Source organism: Parasteatoda tepidariorum, chromosome 1 (assembly GCF_043381705.1).
Source record: "Parasteatoda tepidariorum isolate YZ-2023 chromosome 1, CAS_Ptep_4.0, whole genome shotgun sequence".
Lineage (NCBI taxonomy): Eukaryota > Metazoa > Arthropoda > Arachnida > Araneae > Theridiidae > Parasteatoda > Parasteatoda tepidariorum.
Genome location: NC_092204.1, coordinates 79,603,728 through 79,619,282, shown reverse-complemented (window position 1 = coordinate 79,619,282; position 15,555 = coordinate 79,603,728). Strand labels below are relative to the sequence as shown.

The window sequence follows — 15,555 nt, the reverse complement described above, 5'->3', positions numbered from 1 at the left end:
CTTAATTCAAATGAATCTTTTTTTTTATATAAGATAGGACACTCTAGTTTTGAATTCAACTGAGTAAACAAGTGGATTTTAGTCGATCAGTGAAATTATAGTATCACTTTCGCTAAACAAATGTTTAGTCATACGTGCTAAGATTTTTGCATGGCATTGCATAGTTGTATTGAAAATTGCGAAAGCAAAACTTCATAAACACACAATTTCAAATTTGATGACAATGGAAATGGAAATTGTGATCCTTTTATCATTAAAACTGTTTATGTATTTTAGAATTTCATTCAAAGAGAGGGAAAACTATCAGGGTCTGGATTTGAAGCAAGATATATATTGTGTGGGAGCAGCTTCATATGTTTTGGCTATACCGGTGACATTGACTGTGGGTAGTGAGAGGGGGTATAAGTGTAGAATTGAAACATACATGTAGAGACAATAATGAAAATAAACCTACACTTATTACAAAGTGCAAGAAATTCTCGCAATCAATTGAATGTATAGGCATTTTCAGACAAAATATCAATTAATAGAGTTATATGCTAATTGTTATGGGTGTTGCTTACGGTTTTAATTATAGATATTTCTTACGATGCCCCATTTTATCTAAAAATGCGATCAAGAAAATGAGATCAAGCTGCATTTTAAAAGTCGTTCATTCCTTAAAAATACAAACGTTATTTTTTAAATAATTAATAATGAAAGATTGTCTTTAAAAAAAAAACTTTTAGTCAAAAGACGCTTGTTTCTTGACATTCGGCAATTTTTTATTGTGCGAAATAGGTAGTTATTTCGAGCTTTGGTTGTTTATTTTACATTAAGGGGAGCACTTAGTCGGTATATTCAGACTTTTTCCCATATTCCATCCTTTACCTTGTTACTATATAGAAAGTTGCGGTAGCGTAACATTTTCGGTAACGTATGCATGAAAACATATTCATACATATTTCTTCTTATGATACAAAAATATAAATAAAAATTGTTAAATATAAATTGTTTTATACTGGCCTAAATAAAAAATATTACAAATAGTTTTTTTTGTAAAAAATATTACTATTATATATTACGTTGCAAAAAAAGTATAAAAATTACTTTAATCTCTGTCTCTTATTCTCTCTCCTGCACTGCCTCACATTAATCTAAAGCGCAGTGTAACTTAAGATATGTGTTAAATCCTTTTTAAATTTTATTGATTCAAATTCTCATAAATCGTTTTTTTAGGAAACCTTTTTTACTAATCCTGTTCACTTAATTTATTATTCAAGTGTTACATAACAAAAGGTTTAAAGTCTAATGATAAAAGTTTTCTTTTTCAATAATGCAATTTTTAAAAAAAAAATTTCTTCGTTTTTTTTTTTTATTTTTTCTTGCATTTTGTGACGTTATAAATATTAATAACGACAACGATTATTATGATTAATAGCGATTAAACCTACTTATATTTATCTTTTTTTTTCTTAATTTAAATACATTTTTTAATGTTTTTATTTTCAACAGTTAATCAATTCAAATAAAATCTTTTAAACGTTATGCACTCGTGATCTGAATACTTTTTAATGTTTCTATTCAAGGAGAAAAAATATAGTAAAATTACCGTTTTATACGGTAATGACATTTCGGGCAAAAACTAAAATGGGTATTTAAACCAGTCATTTTGTAATATATCCATTCAAATGGCATTGGATAACACATTCTGGTTTTCAAAATCATTTTCTTACTATTACACAATTATATTAAACTATATTATACTCATATGTTGGACAGTATCTAAAAAATAAACTTATTATTAAAAATTAAATAGTTTTTTTTTAAATAATACGTTAAAAATATTTAATAAATAATTATTGAATATTTTCTTAGACCTATGATAAAATACGAAAAATGAGAAACAGTGAGTAATTTTTATCTCAGAGGCTTTTAATAAACCTTTCATATATTTCAACAGATTAGTTAGATATTTAGTTTTTTTAGAATAAATAAAAAATATTTAAAAAAAAATTATTACATATTTTTAAAAGCAATAGGAGAAAAAAAAACGAAACAGTAAGTCATTTTCATTGATAACTGTTAACGAAAGGCTTTTAATAAAACCTTAATATATTTCGTTTATTTTATCCCCCTTTTATTATTCCTTTACTTGGTGCGGAATTAAGTCTTAATCGCACGCAATATTAGATCAAAATGCTCTATGTGTTTATTCAGTGAATCGTCTTGCAATGATGACTCATTAAGGGACTAAATCCGAGCAATTTCCTATTGTCGTTACGGCAGGCAGTTAGCATAATGTGACAAAACAAACTTATTACTGCAAACAGCTATTTATTACCTCTTCCGAATTCATTACCATACTATCAACACAAGAACAGACATTTAGGTTGTTGCACATTTATTAAATTGTCATTTGTATTTCAAACCTGGTACTGCTACAAATTTTAATTAAACAATATTCTTGAAGATTATTATTATATAATTCAGTGCTGCGATTTAGATTATTTTTAATGCAACTGCCTGTTATTAAATGATGATTAATAATGAAAATTACTGATTAATAGTTATCAAGAGAGAAAAAAATTATCGTTTGAAATAAAGTAAATTTGAATGATATTTTTATTGCTTTTAATGTTAATTTAAATGTTGCAGAAAGTTGTTGAATTCGAGAAAGTTTTATTTTAATAAATATATGAAAGCTGACTTATTATAAAGCTTATTTCTTTGTCTGTCCAACACATGAGACTAATTTTCAACAATTTATTTGAGAAGTTATTGTTTACATATTTATAATAATTGCTTTTAATTTATTTAATAAAAAATTCTTTTTATTTATTTATTTATTTTTTCACCTGGACTACCTTAATTAATTTTAGGAGATGGATGCACAGACAAAAAATCTTGATTTACCATGGTTAAACTTACTTAGTTCTTAAGAAATATATATAAACAATAATTTATTTTATTCTGAAAAATAATGCTTTATATTTATAAGAATTCATAAAAATGCAATGCTTGACAAAATATAATTACATCCATTTTTTTCAAACACTTGTAACCTTCAGTAAACATTTAGTCACAAAATAAGAAGTTTAACAAAACCTCTTTCGTTAATAGTAATATAAATTCAAAGAAATGTATTTAAATAATTAATTATAATATTTAAATTTAGAAAGAACAGTTAAGTGCATATCAAAATTTATTAATTAATGTTGAAAAATATACTTTATAAGTTTTAGAAACTATTTGAAAATTTACAAATAAATTTGCTTAAGCTAGATTAAACATTTAAACAACATAAAAGACTAGAAATTTAATTTATCGAAAGAATAGAACGCGAAAAATTTTTTTCTCAATTGTCATGTGATTATGCACTTACGTTTTACGAAATTATGCATCGCTATTATTTTTTGGTAATTAAAATAAATGAAGTTAAACTTTTCTTATGCAACAAATGTTTCTAAAAGTTATGTTTTGAATTAAAAACTTTTGTTTGAAAAAAAGTTGTTTGGCTTTGAATATAAATAAAACCTTAAAAATATGATTCAGTTTTTAGATAGAATGATAATAACATATTTGATGATCATTGTTCTTTAAAGGGAATGGAGACGCATATGAAGCAGGCGGTAATCGACGATGCATGATAAGATAATTTCAAAATCATAGATACGATCAGTAAAAAACTAAGTTATGTCTTGTCTTTCATAAATTAAAATGGCTATTATTCCCTTATTAAGAAACTGAGAATATTCTCAATCAGCGACTAGGAATGTTTTTAAAAGCAATTTAATTTGCTTCAGTTAAACACATACACAAAGTTTGCTATAAATTAAATAAATTTGGCCTGTCGTGACCAATAATAATTTAATAAAATTTTTACACGAAACTTTCTTAACGTTTTAACGGACAGCATAAACTATCCAAATTAGTGAACACAAAAGTGACNCTAAAGCTTATTACATTGTCTGTCCAATACAAGAGACTTATTTTTAACAATTTATTTGAGAAGCTATTGTTTACATATTCATAATAATTGTTTATAATTTTAAAGTAATAAAAAATTGAATTTTGTTTATTTATTATTTTTTTCTCTCTACCTTAATTAATTTTAAGGGATGGATGCACAGACAAGAAATCTTGATTTGCCATGGTTAAACTTATTTAGTTCTTAAGAAATATATATAAGCAATTTATTTTATTTTATTCTAAGAAGTAATGCTTTATATTAATAAAAATTCATAAAAATGCAATGCTTGAAAAAATATAGTTACACCCATTTTTCATTTTTCAAACACTTGTAACCTTCAGTAAGCATTTAGTCACAAAATAAGAAGTTTAACAAAACCTCTTTCGTTAATAGTAATATAAATTCAAAGAAATGTATTTAAATAATTAACTACACTATTTAAATTTAGAAAGAACAGTTTAGTGCATATTAATATTTATTAATTAATGTTACAAAATAAGCGTTTCCATCTTCATAAAATTTAGAAAATCTATTTGAAAATTTACAAATAAATTTGTTTAAGCTAGATTAAACATTTAAACAGTATATGAGACTAGAAAATTAATTTATCGAAAGAATAAAACGGGAAAAAAATATTTCTCAATTGTCATGTGATTATGCACTTACGTTTTACGAAATTAGGCACCGTTATTAGTTTTTTGGAATTAAAATAAATGAAGTTAAACTTTTCTAATGCAACAAATGTTTCTTTGAATATAATTAAAACCTTAAAAATATGATTCAATTTTTAGATTGAATGGTTATAACATGTTTAATGATCATTGTACATTAAAGTGAATGGAGACTCATATAAAACAGGCGGTAATCGACCGTGCATGATAATCTAATTGCAAAATCTTAGATACAATCAGTAAAAAACTAAGTTACCTCTTGTCTTTCATAAACTAAAATGGTAATTATTCCCTTATTAAGCAACAGAGAATATTCTCAATCAGTGACTAGGAATGTTTTTAAAAGCAATTTTATTTGCTGCAGTTAAACACACACGCGAAGTTTGTTATACATTAAATAAATTTGGCCTGTCGTAACCAATAATAATTTAATAAAATTTTTATGCGAAACATTTTTAACGTTTTAACGGACAGCATAGATTATCCAACATTTTACAAAAAACATAATTTTCCATCTCAAAGACATTTTTTAAAATAAAAATATCACCAAACATATTTATTGTCTGTTCAAAGCTTAATTTGATACTTTACGTCTAGTAATAAAGTAAATATATTTTTGAGGGGATGCTGTTAAAATTGCAGAATAGAAAAATGAGGAAGTTAATTAGGTTTCATTTCACTGTTAATGCAAATTCATTTCACTGTTCATTTAACTGTTATGCAAATTAAACTCTCTTGTCAAATCATTTGTTTTATCTGCAAAGAAATTTAAGAACGAACAAGTCAAACGAACTACACTCACAGAAAGGAAATGAAATTGAATTACGTTAATTATATCCGCAGGAAAATTTTACCAACTCTAGAAGAGACAGCAAACATTTTTCTTAAAAAAATGAGAAATTGGATTTTTCAGTTGAGATGAATAAGATTCGAATATTTTCATCCACCAAAAAATCGATATCGGAGAATTTAACCACATTTTATCGAAGAAGAAAGTTTTCTCGCCAAATGACTGCATCAGTGAAATTATTTAAAATTTTATGAAGGAACATTTTTCAAAAAATATATTGAAAATAACTGATTTTTTTACTATATTTAACTGAACCAATTTTGTAGAAATAATGTTTCTGCTGGATATTTTTAAATTATATTTTATCTGTAGTGGAAAATGTTTTTACCGTTTAAAATTTATGGACTATTTCCAGTCGGTTAAAGTAATTATTTTTGATGAAATTCATCTTCATATTATTCCAAAATCAATATTTATTCAGAAATAATTATGACTTATATAGGATTTAAGTTATACAGAATATTTAGTTTATATATTTTTTTAATTAATTTTGCACCGACATGATAATTTTTTATGCACTGATATCTGAGAAAAATTTATAACCATTGATTCAAACTAAGAATAAGCATTTATCGATATTTAAGGGGTTAGAGGCACTGGACTTAAAATAAATGAAATAGTTTTTAAAAAAATGCTTAGACTTTTCTATTAAACTTTTTTTGTTGTATCTCACNCTATATTTAACTGAACCTATTTTGCAGAAGTAATGTTTCTGCTGGATATTTTTAAATTATATTTTATCTGTAGTGGAAAATGGTTTTACCGTTTAAAATTTATGGACTATTTCCAGTCGGATAAATAATTATTTTTTATGAAATTCATCTTCATATTATTCCAAAATCAATATTTATTCAGAAATAATTATGACTTAAAAAAGATTTTAAAAAAAGTTATACAGAATATTTAGTTTATATAGTTTTTTATTTATTTTGCACCGACTTGATAATTTTTTATGCATTGATATCTTTTAAAAACTTATAGAAATTTATTCAAACTAAGAATAAGCATTTATCGATATTTAAGGTGTCAGAGACACTTGACTTAAAATAAGCGAAGTAGTTTAAAAAAATTCTCTGTTTTTTAATTTAATTTAAATGCTCTATTAATGTTTTTTGCTCTATCTCGCAAATAGTACACAAAAATAAGTCACTAATGTTCTATGAGTCAATTCTGAAAAAAAAAAATTCTGATTTGCTGGTAAACATTATGCTTAAACTCAAAAAAATTCCTTTTTTTAAATAAAATATGCATAATTTATTGTTAAATTTCTTTCTGTCAAAAGGAGTTTAAAATAAATGAAGTAGTTTTAAAATTAAATCATCACAATTTTATTTTGTCTTGTATTTCAGTTTTTTAATGAAAATATAAGAAGATAAACAAGAATTTTTATATATAAGAAGAGAGTGGAATGATAACACATAGCCAATCACAGAAGACTTCTGGTTCGTAACGCACAAAACTGCCAATCAAAATTGAGAACGCATGTATGTGAAAAGGTAATAATTTTTAAAAATGCTGTCAAAAAATACAAAATACAAACTGACCTCAAATAAAACTCAGAAGACTTCGAATCAAATAATTAAGAAAACTCTACTATAACGTTTATAAAAAGGAAGATTTATTAACTCAACCACAAAATTATAACATCGCCAATCGAAAAAAGAAAAAAAAAACAAATTCTCACACTTGTTACGTAAAGCTGTAAAAAGACCGAGCGATTATTTATGCAAACGATTATATATGATTATTATGAACTGAACTTTATGCAAACGATTGTTTATGATGTCATTAGATAAAAGTGTCATTAATGCAATATTATCCAGTGTTTATTAATAATTTTGAGGGGCAATGTAAAAAGATAGTTGTTCCAAAGTTTTATAATAAAATTTTTGTTCTGATAGAACGCCGTTATTTTTTTAGAATTCCAATATATTTTAATAGCTTTGATAAATCGTGTAGAGTTATTGGAAGCACGACTCAACACTCTCTCAAAAAATTATTTACATTCCAAATTATCAATATATATTGAACAAAGTTTACTTTAAAATACTTATATCTTTTATAAAAAATTGGATCGCCGTGAATATCTTAGGCGATATCAACAGCGGCATAGAGCTGAACATGATTTAGCTGCACGAAATTAACTGGAGAATAATCGTAGTGCTATCAATACGCGACGGCGGAATGCGCGGAGAAGAAACGTTGAAAAGTCAAGACGTTTAAATGAAAACGAATACCTTGGTGTACTTACGAATACTTCTGATTGAAACTAAAATATTTTGTCAGTTGACAGTTTTGAAGTTAACTGGGCAATTACTTGAAATGGTATTTGCTTTTGAAATATTACTTAGAATCAACTTATTAATATTAAATGTTTAAATTTGTTCGTAATTTTTGTAAAGTTTTTTTTCATCAGGTTTTAATTGTTTTCAGTTTAAAATTTAAATTAAAGGGGGGGGGAGGTAAAGCACCATATAGGGAGCGACCGGCATCTAAGAGGAGTAAAGTCCTCTAAGTCTGGCATCCTATAAGATCAACAATGATTTGAGTCAGGCTCTACCACGCGTGCTTCGGATACGGAGATTAATCTCCGGCTAATGCCCTATAGTAATGTGTTAAATAATATTGCCTCCTCGCTTTATATAAGTTTATACTATTGTTTGTATTGAAATTGCTTTATATAAGTTTATAATGTTGATAATAAGTTCCTCTGACATTTTTCATTCCTATCATATTCTCTTTATGTGATGTTGGTGCAGAAAAATTGCCAGCTAATCTCCAGGAAAACGACTTTAAGTTTGTTGTAATTGTAAATGTAATTGTGTAGCAATTATCGGGGGTTGGCGAGCGGCAGTGAGCAGGGGGTGGAGCCCTCTAGTATATATANTACTCTGTGATCATGTTGCTATGGCTAGTATCATACTATATACTCTGTTAGAGATTTCTAGGAACAAATGGTTAAATAATAATTTATTTAATAGTCATTTTATCATATTCATATTCCTACAAAGCAGGCAAATAACCATAAATAAGTTGGTATTCAAACTATTAACTGTGAGAAAAAACGTTCATTAACAGCTTTCACCTAAAAGGTTTCAACAACCAGAATTTTATCGCGCCTACTAACACTTAATGAAGTCACTAAGCTCCTTTCAGTTGGGTACATATATCAGCCGAAAGGGATAATATTTCAATCTCACAAGTTCCAGTCCCAGTGTTGACACCATAATATTTTCTTCATTCCCTTCAATTTATGCAGAGTTTCCAGGTTTCTGCGCATCCAAAAAAGTCAAGTATTTCTCATTTCTTGCAATATAGGTGAAACAACCAGATAAACTAATTAAAATACATTTCATGGTTTATTTTACAAAACACAGCTCAACCGCAAATTAACTTCAATACTCATTATCTAACGAAAAGCCTAGCTCTAATGCCTACTTAAATTTCTGCTTAAGGTTTTTAAAGCATGCTAGTTGTAAATTGCTAAAAAACATGCAATTTTGTATTTATGGTTTTTTAACTTTACTACTTGTAAACAGTTTCAAGACCGTAAAAGTAAAAAAAAAAATATTTTCCGTGCATTTTACAATTAATTGAATGGACAGATTGCTGCCGGTTATCTTACCGTAATTTTAGAATATGTATTCTAACATTAGATTACAACTAAATTAAATTTTAAAATATAGACTTATTCAAAAAAGGTTTTTAAAGAAATCCTCATTTCAAGCTTTTTTGCGTATTTTGAGAATTTACAAAGAAAGATGAATTTGAAGATTTTGTATCTTACACTAATCACTTCATCAGTCAGAATTCATATAGCCAGAAGTTTTATTAAGGTTTAAGGTATTAATTATGAGTTCTTCCTTTCATCAACATGAAAAATATCCAAAGAATTTTTCGACAACAAGAAATACTTTTCTTTCTAGTAATTTTCTCATAGACTTTCAAAAAAAGAATCAAAGGAACAATATACGCACTGAATATATTTTTAATATTTACTACTTATTTACTGCTCATAAATTACAATGATTTTATTAAAATCTTTGAGCGAAATGTGAAACTTTTTTTAGAATATCAGGAAAACATACATATGAATCTGATACTTAAATAATAAAAAAAGGCTTCAAAATACCCAACTTACTCATTGTAAATTAATTCTTTGTATGTATTTTCTGTCTAACATATTATTTTTTTCGTTCAATTTGTTTAATTGAGATCTTGAGTTTATTACTTTGTTTCCAGGCTCTAAAAAATCCGATATAGCTGATTTAAACCAATATTCCAGTCCAACGTTACTATAACACATTAATCTTAATATGTTTCAAATTTTCTACAAATTGGGAAATTGAATTTTAAATTGGTTATTGATTGAAATATTAAAAAATGTTGATTGATAGAATTGCTTAATTAATTTTGAGTCAAGTTTCAGTTCAAATTGAGCTATTATTGATGAGCACTTGCATAATTTAAATAATACGAGAATAATTTTAATAGAGAATGTCGATCTTAGTCTGCGGTTGATTAATTAAATTAATGAAATGATAGAAAGCAGTTTTTTTGTTTACTTTTATTAACAGTTTTTTCTAAAAAAATATCACAATATTTGATCAAATTTTGAATACGATGTTTTTTTTTCTTCTTTTAATTAAATACGCGTATACGCACTGCCTGCTCAAGTCAGAATTTTTGATTGTTTTCCATTGATGGACCAACATAATCTTGATGATAATCATCAATAATTCCATCAGGAACCATTATATTTTTGATTGTAACCGACATAAGTAACCATCATTCCAATGCAGGCACTCGGACAGATTTATGATGGTCCAACATAAGAAAATCAGCTTGTTTTGATGGTTTGTATCTTGAAGATGGTTCACGTTTAACCATCAGTAATTAGAAATAAAACGTTGGAACGTTCATGAACCACCATCAACCTAATGTTGAAATTCGTACTTATTTATGATGATCCAACTTTTAAAAAAATTGTTTTGATGGTATATTCACGTTCCAACAAGAATTTCCATCAAACCATTAAGGGAATGTATAGTTGCAACCATCACGGACCACCATGGATTGTTGTTCCATGAGAATTAAACTTCTCAATAAAGGTAGCATTTTCTATTATTCTATGATGGAAGTTTGTTGGCATATCAAAAACCATGAATGAATAATGGAAAATGTTGGATGATCGTGAACATTGAATCATGTCGGATCATAAATAACACCGAAACCAACATAAACCATCAAATTGTTTTGATGGAACCATCAAGAAATTTGACTTGGGTGACGAGACTCATGCAGAAAAGTACAAGCATTCAGTTCAAAATCAATTTTAAAGATTAGTTTAAGGCTTTTTTAAAATTCTTACTTAAATGAATCTCAGTTCGATCATATTTCCCTAGTGTACTTATTCTAAATATTTTAAACATCCTTAAAAATGTGTTCGATTTTAGAAGGTAGACAAAATTTGTTGATAATAAAACAGCTCACTTCAATTAATTTAAGATTATGAGAAAATAATTAAATTTTTATTTAACATGAATAATATATTAACAAATATTAGTTATTTTAAACCTAGGTAGCATTTTTACATTTGTAAGTCATGATGAAATAAATCGAACTTATGAAAATTAAATTATGAAGAATGCTTTATTAATTTCTTTTTATTCGTTTTATTTATTTATAAATTTAGTACACAAAATATCAATTATTAAGTTAAATATTTTTCTGATTTAAATATAAATATTTGATTTATTTACAAAATATAAAAGAAAAATTAATGAATAACTTTTCCACCTACATTATCATTTTGAAAAATGTTATACCACAGAGTAAAGTAAAATATTTATTTTTTATTTTTTAAACTACATACATATATTTTTATAATATATTATAATAATTACTAGTATTATCACTTTTATAAATATATTCAAACGTTTACAAGCATTTCATAAACATGTCATATCCATTGCAACTTAAAAGAAAATAAAAGGGAGTGTTTATTCGGAAGTATAAAAGTTTTGCTCCATTATATTTCCAATAGCTAAATACTCTGAAAAACAAGTAATGTTCTATGTGACTAATAAAATATTTTAATATTTACTAGTTATTATTATCATTTTTATAAATAAATGAAAGTTAAAAAGCATTTTATAGACATATCTTATCCATTGTTACTTAAAATAAAAGAGTTATTCGGAAATAAAAAAAAATTTACTAAATTTCACTTTCAATAGCAAAATACTTTAAAAAACAAGTATTTATCTATATAACTAAAGTGAAAAATCAATCTAATCTAATACAAATAAAATAAATTTTGCCCAATTACATTTTTAAATATATTAATTTAGAAATTAAGAACAACATAACATTAATTATCATTTTTATTTTATTAAAATAATATAGAATCTAAATCTGAAAAAGAAATATCTGAAAATTTTTGATATAAAAATGTCACTGTAATGCGTGAATTTTTAACTTAGAATACATTTTATTCACTGTGTATTTATAAGTAAAAAATAAAACCGTTTTTAATACTGATAATTAACGAACATTTGTTTTTAATATTCTACATTACTTAAATGAAAATGTAAATATAATCTGTTTATAAAAAAATCAATGAATGCTAGTCTTTTTCAAAGATAAAAAGACTTTTTAAGCATTTGGATATCTACGTTTCTTAAAACAAATATTGAAATATGTCAAAAGCATAAATGTCAGTAGCAGCCTGAAGCTATCAATACAATAACCACATTATGTGCTTATGCTCTATTATTAGCGTATATATTTATTTCCATAATCTAATTATATCCTAAACCTTATCGCAAAGGAAATTTTTTCTGCCGCCATAGTCATTGCTTTAGACTGCGGCTAAATAGTCTATAATTGCATTAATAAATGAGGCGTTTTATAAACGAGTTTGATTTTTTCGCAATTTATATGAAAGGTTACGTGTAATATATTTAGAAAGGTTATGTGTAGAAAGGTTAGCAGGGTTATACACTATCTACCAATAAGTATTTGGACACGGTGATTGAAAAGAAAAACAAACTTCATTCGTAATCAATAGTTGGTAGAGACTCCACGAGTGGCAATTACAGCGTGAACCTTCCGTGGCATACTTTCCACTAGTCCTTGTATCACGGCTAGTGGTTTTTTCTTCCACTCGGCTCGGAGAAGACACATAAGTTCCTTCACCGATTTTGGACGGGTAGTACATCCGTTAATTCGACGATCCAACTCGTCCCAGAGGTTCTCGATAGGGTTCAGATTTGGGCTCTGGGCAGGCCAATCCATTCGATTAACCCCACTGGCACCATACCAAGCCTTGGTGACCCTTGCAACATGACAGCTGGCATTGTCATCCTTGAAGTAGCTGGGGTCCACCCCGTAAAACTGCTACAACGTAGGAAGTACATTGTCACCCAAAATAGTGCAGTAGGCGTCTTGCATGAATTAATGCCGATGTTGTTTACTATACGATATATAAGGGCGTGACGTATCCCAGGACCGCAGATATAGTCATTTGCATAGATGTCCAAATACTTATTGGCAAATAGTGTATGTAGAAAGGTTATGTGTAAGAGTTCCTTTTGTAATTTTTCACAAATAATAGTCATTTATTTGATTTTTTTTTGTTAAATTGGGTCATTTTTGGAAAGAGTTACATTTTGATTTTAAAAACACGGCCTAGTTTAATTTAATTTCATAATTTAACAATATTATGAGTACAACTTATTGAATAATTGCAAAAACTTGAATATGTATTGCTAGAACATTGTCGTTGTTTCTTCTTGAACAATCCAAGAAAGCCAGCTATTGGTCTTTTGCGAATTAAGTAAAAAAGGCGAGCCTTTCGTTTGACAGGGGAGCTCTTCAGGGGTAAAAGTAAGTATTGGCTCAGAAGCCCGCGGATAGATTGCAGCCCCACTCATTCGTGAGACTACTGCCTCAATTTAGACAAATGAAGGGGAATAAAACTTTTTCCAGATCTCTGTACCCCTTGTAACTTTCAGTAAACGACCAAAGGATTTCCGATTTCACAGATTTCACAAGCACGTACATAGTATTTACTCGGTGAGTGTTAGCAGAATCGAAGATCAAACACTGGCTCCTCCGGACTCGAGTCTCATTCTCTAACCACTAGGCTACCATGGCCCTGTTTAAAATCTTTTATATATATAAATATTTTCCTGCATAATCCAATAATTCTTACTTTTTTTATATAAAAGTAATACACTATTCTTTAAAGTAAAACTATACGTAGATTATTAAAACTTTTTAAGAGTAATATCTACACAGAATGTACTAAAGTAAACTAATCATGCATTAAAATGAACTTGAAATTTTTGAGAAGAGCTTGTTGTTTTTTTTTCCATTAACATTGTAAAAAGAGAAACAACTACTTTTAGAAAAGCATTCATTATACGACACAGAAAAAAACTCCGTAGACAGGAATAAATAAAGTTTTGAATTGTAAAATATCAAACAGTCAAAAGTGACAGTCAAAAGGCTTAAGACAGTATAATACATTAAAAAACAAGAAACTTGTATATAAAAAGTTGTGAAGTCAGATTTTATTGTATGGATTCTTTTATTGTATGGGAATCAAAATATTATCGGTCAGAAGTGACATACTGAGTATCAGAAGCGGCATAAATCGTTAAGTCCGATGAAGATGTGTAATATAAATAGTATTTTAATTCTTCATTTTATGGTGTACATTTTTTTGGGAAATACTTGATGTCCTAGGATTAGTTTTAAAGTAATCTTAGTACAGTAACAGTATATTTGAAACTATACATCTGCACTTACTGTAAATTTTTATATATTCTAATTTTAACACACGTTATTTATAATTATATATGTTTTTTTTTAAGTCTGGCTTATTAAAAATATATAAATATTCAGTGATAGCAAAAATGATTAATTTTTGAATAATTTTGAAGTTAAAACCTAAATTTTATCTAGAAAACTCCGGAATCAATTATATAATGTTTCATAGCATCATATCCTGATTTTGTCTTAATTAATTTATAACTTAAAAAAAAAAGTTTTGCTAAATAATTACATTTTTAATTAAAACATGCATAACATTTTGCATTGTATTTAATTCAAATAAAATTTTAGATAAATATTTAGTTTTCAATGATTTTACAAATGGTGATTAATAAAAATATTATGAAATAAAGAAAAATAATGGCATTCCAACTAACAAGCATTTCAGGAATTTTTCCCAACGAATTATTTAACATTTTATGTGATTAACATGCATAACTTTCATCAAATTTGAATTAAAATTTTCTTTTTTTAAACTTCGTCATTATTTTAACTGCATATTTTGTTGGCTACAGTTTTGAGTATGCTTTTAAATATCTAAATTATAGGGATTGATAAGAGATTTAAAAAAAATACTTGTAAATAATGACTCCACATTCGAGATAACTGTTATTTGCACAATAAATATTGCTATAGAATTTCGCAAAATGTGTTGCTGTTATGTTTATTAGACAAATAAATTCGAGCATATTCCGAATGTTACATACAGAGAGAAATCAAATGGAATATGGATTACACCTTGGCTCACCACCCGTGAAGGCCAATGTTGTATGGAAATGTTGCTAGATAATTGGTTTCACTGATCCAATTATTTCTTGGCTCTATTCCTCAGGCCAATCAATTGTGCAATTTAGAGTCAGAAACACCCATATTCATACTAGATAAGCTATCCATCAAATAGCTGTGAAAGAGCTAAATTGCTGTTTTATTTGGCTCACCAATTAATAATAAAGTAAAATGTTGCGTAAACATTACCGATTTCTAAAGAGCTGTTGAATTTATGCATATCCATTTTCGTTTGCCTTAAACGCGTCGATTGCTCTGTGATGTAATTTGTATTTTAAGGATAAAACTAATGTTATCTATTACATTCGTATACATCCTAGGCATCAGATTAGGTTGATGAAAAATAGTTTTTTTTCAATTGAATTTTTCTTAAAATAAGTACATTAGACATATTAAGAACATTTTTTCCATATAAATTTTAAGAATATATCTGGATATATTTATATATCATCGCT

The 15,555-nt window shown here is 26.8% G+C and overlaps 1 protein-coding gene across 1 annotated transcript in view; it reads right to left on the bottom strand.

Annotated features, from left to right (window-relative positions):
• The window catches only part of LOC107441083 (synaptogenesis protein syg-2), a 75,472-nt gene that overhangs the window by 36,638 nt on the left and 23,279 nt on the right, over positions 1–15,555 (bottom strand). The window lies entirely within an intron of this gene.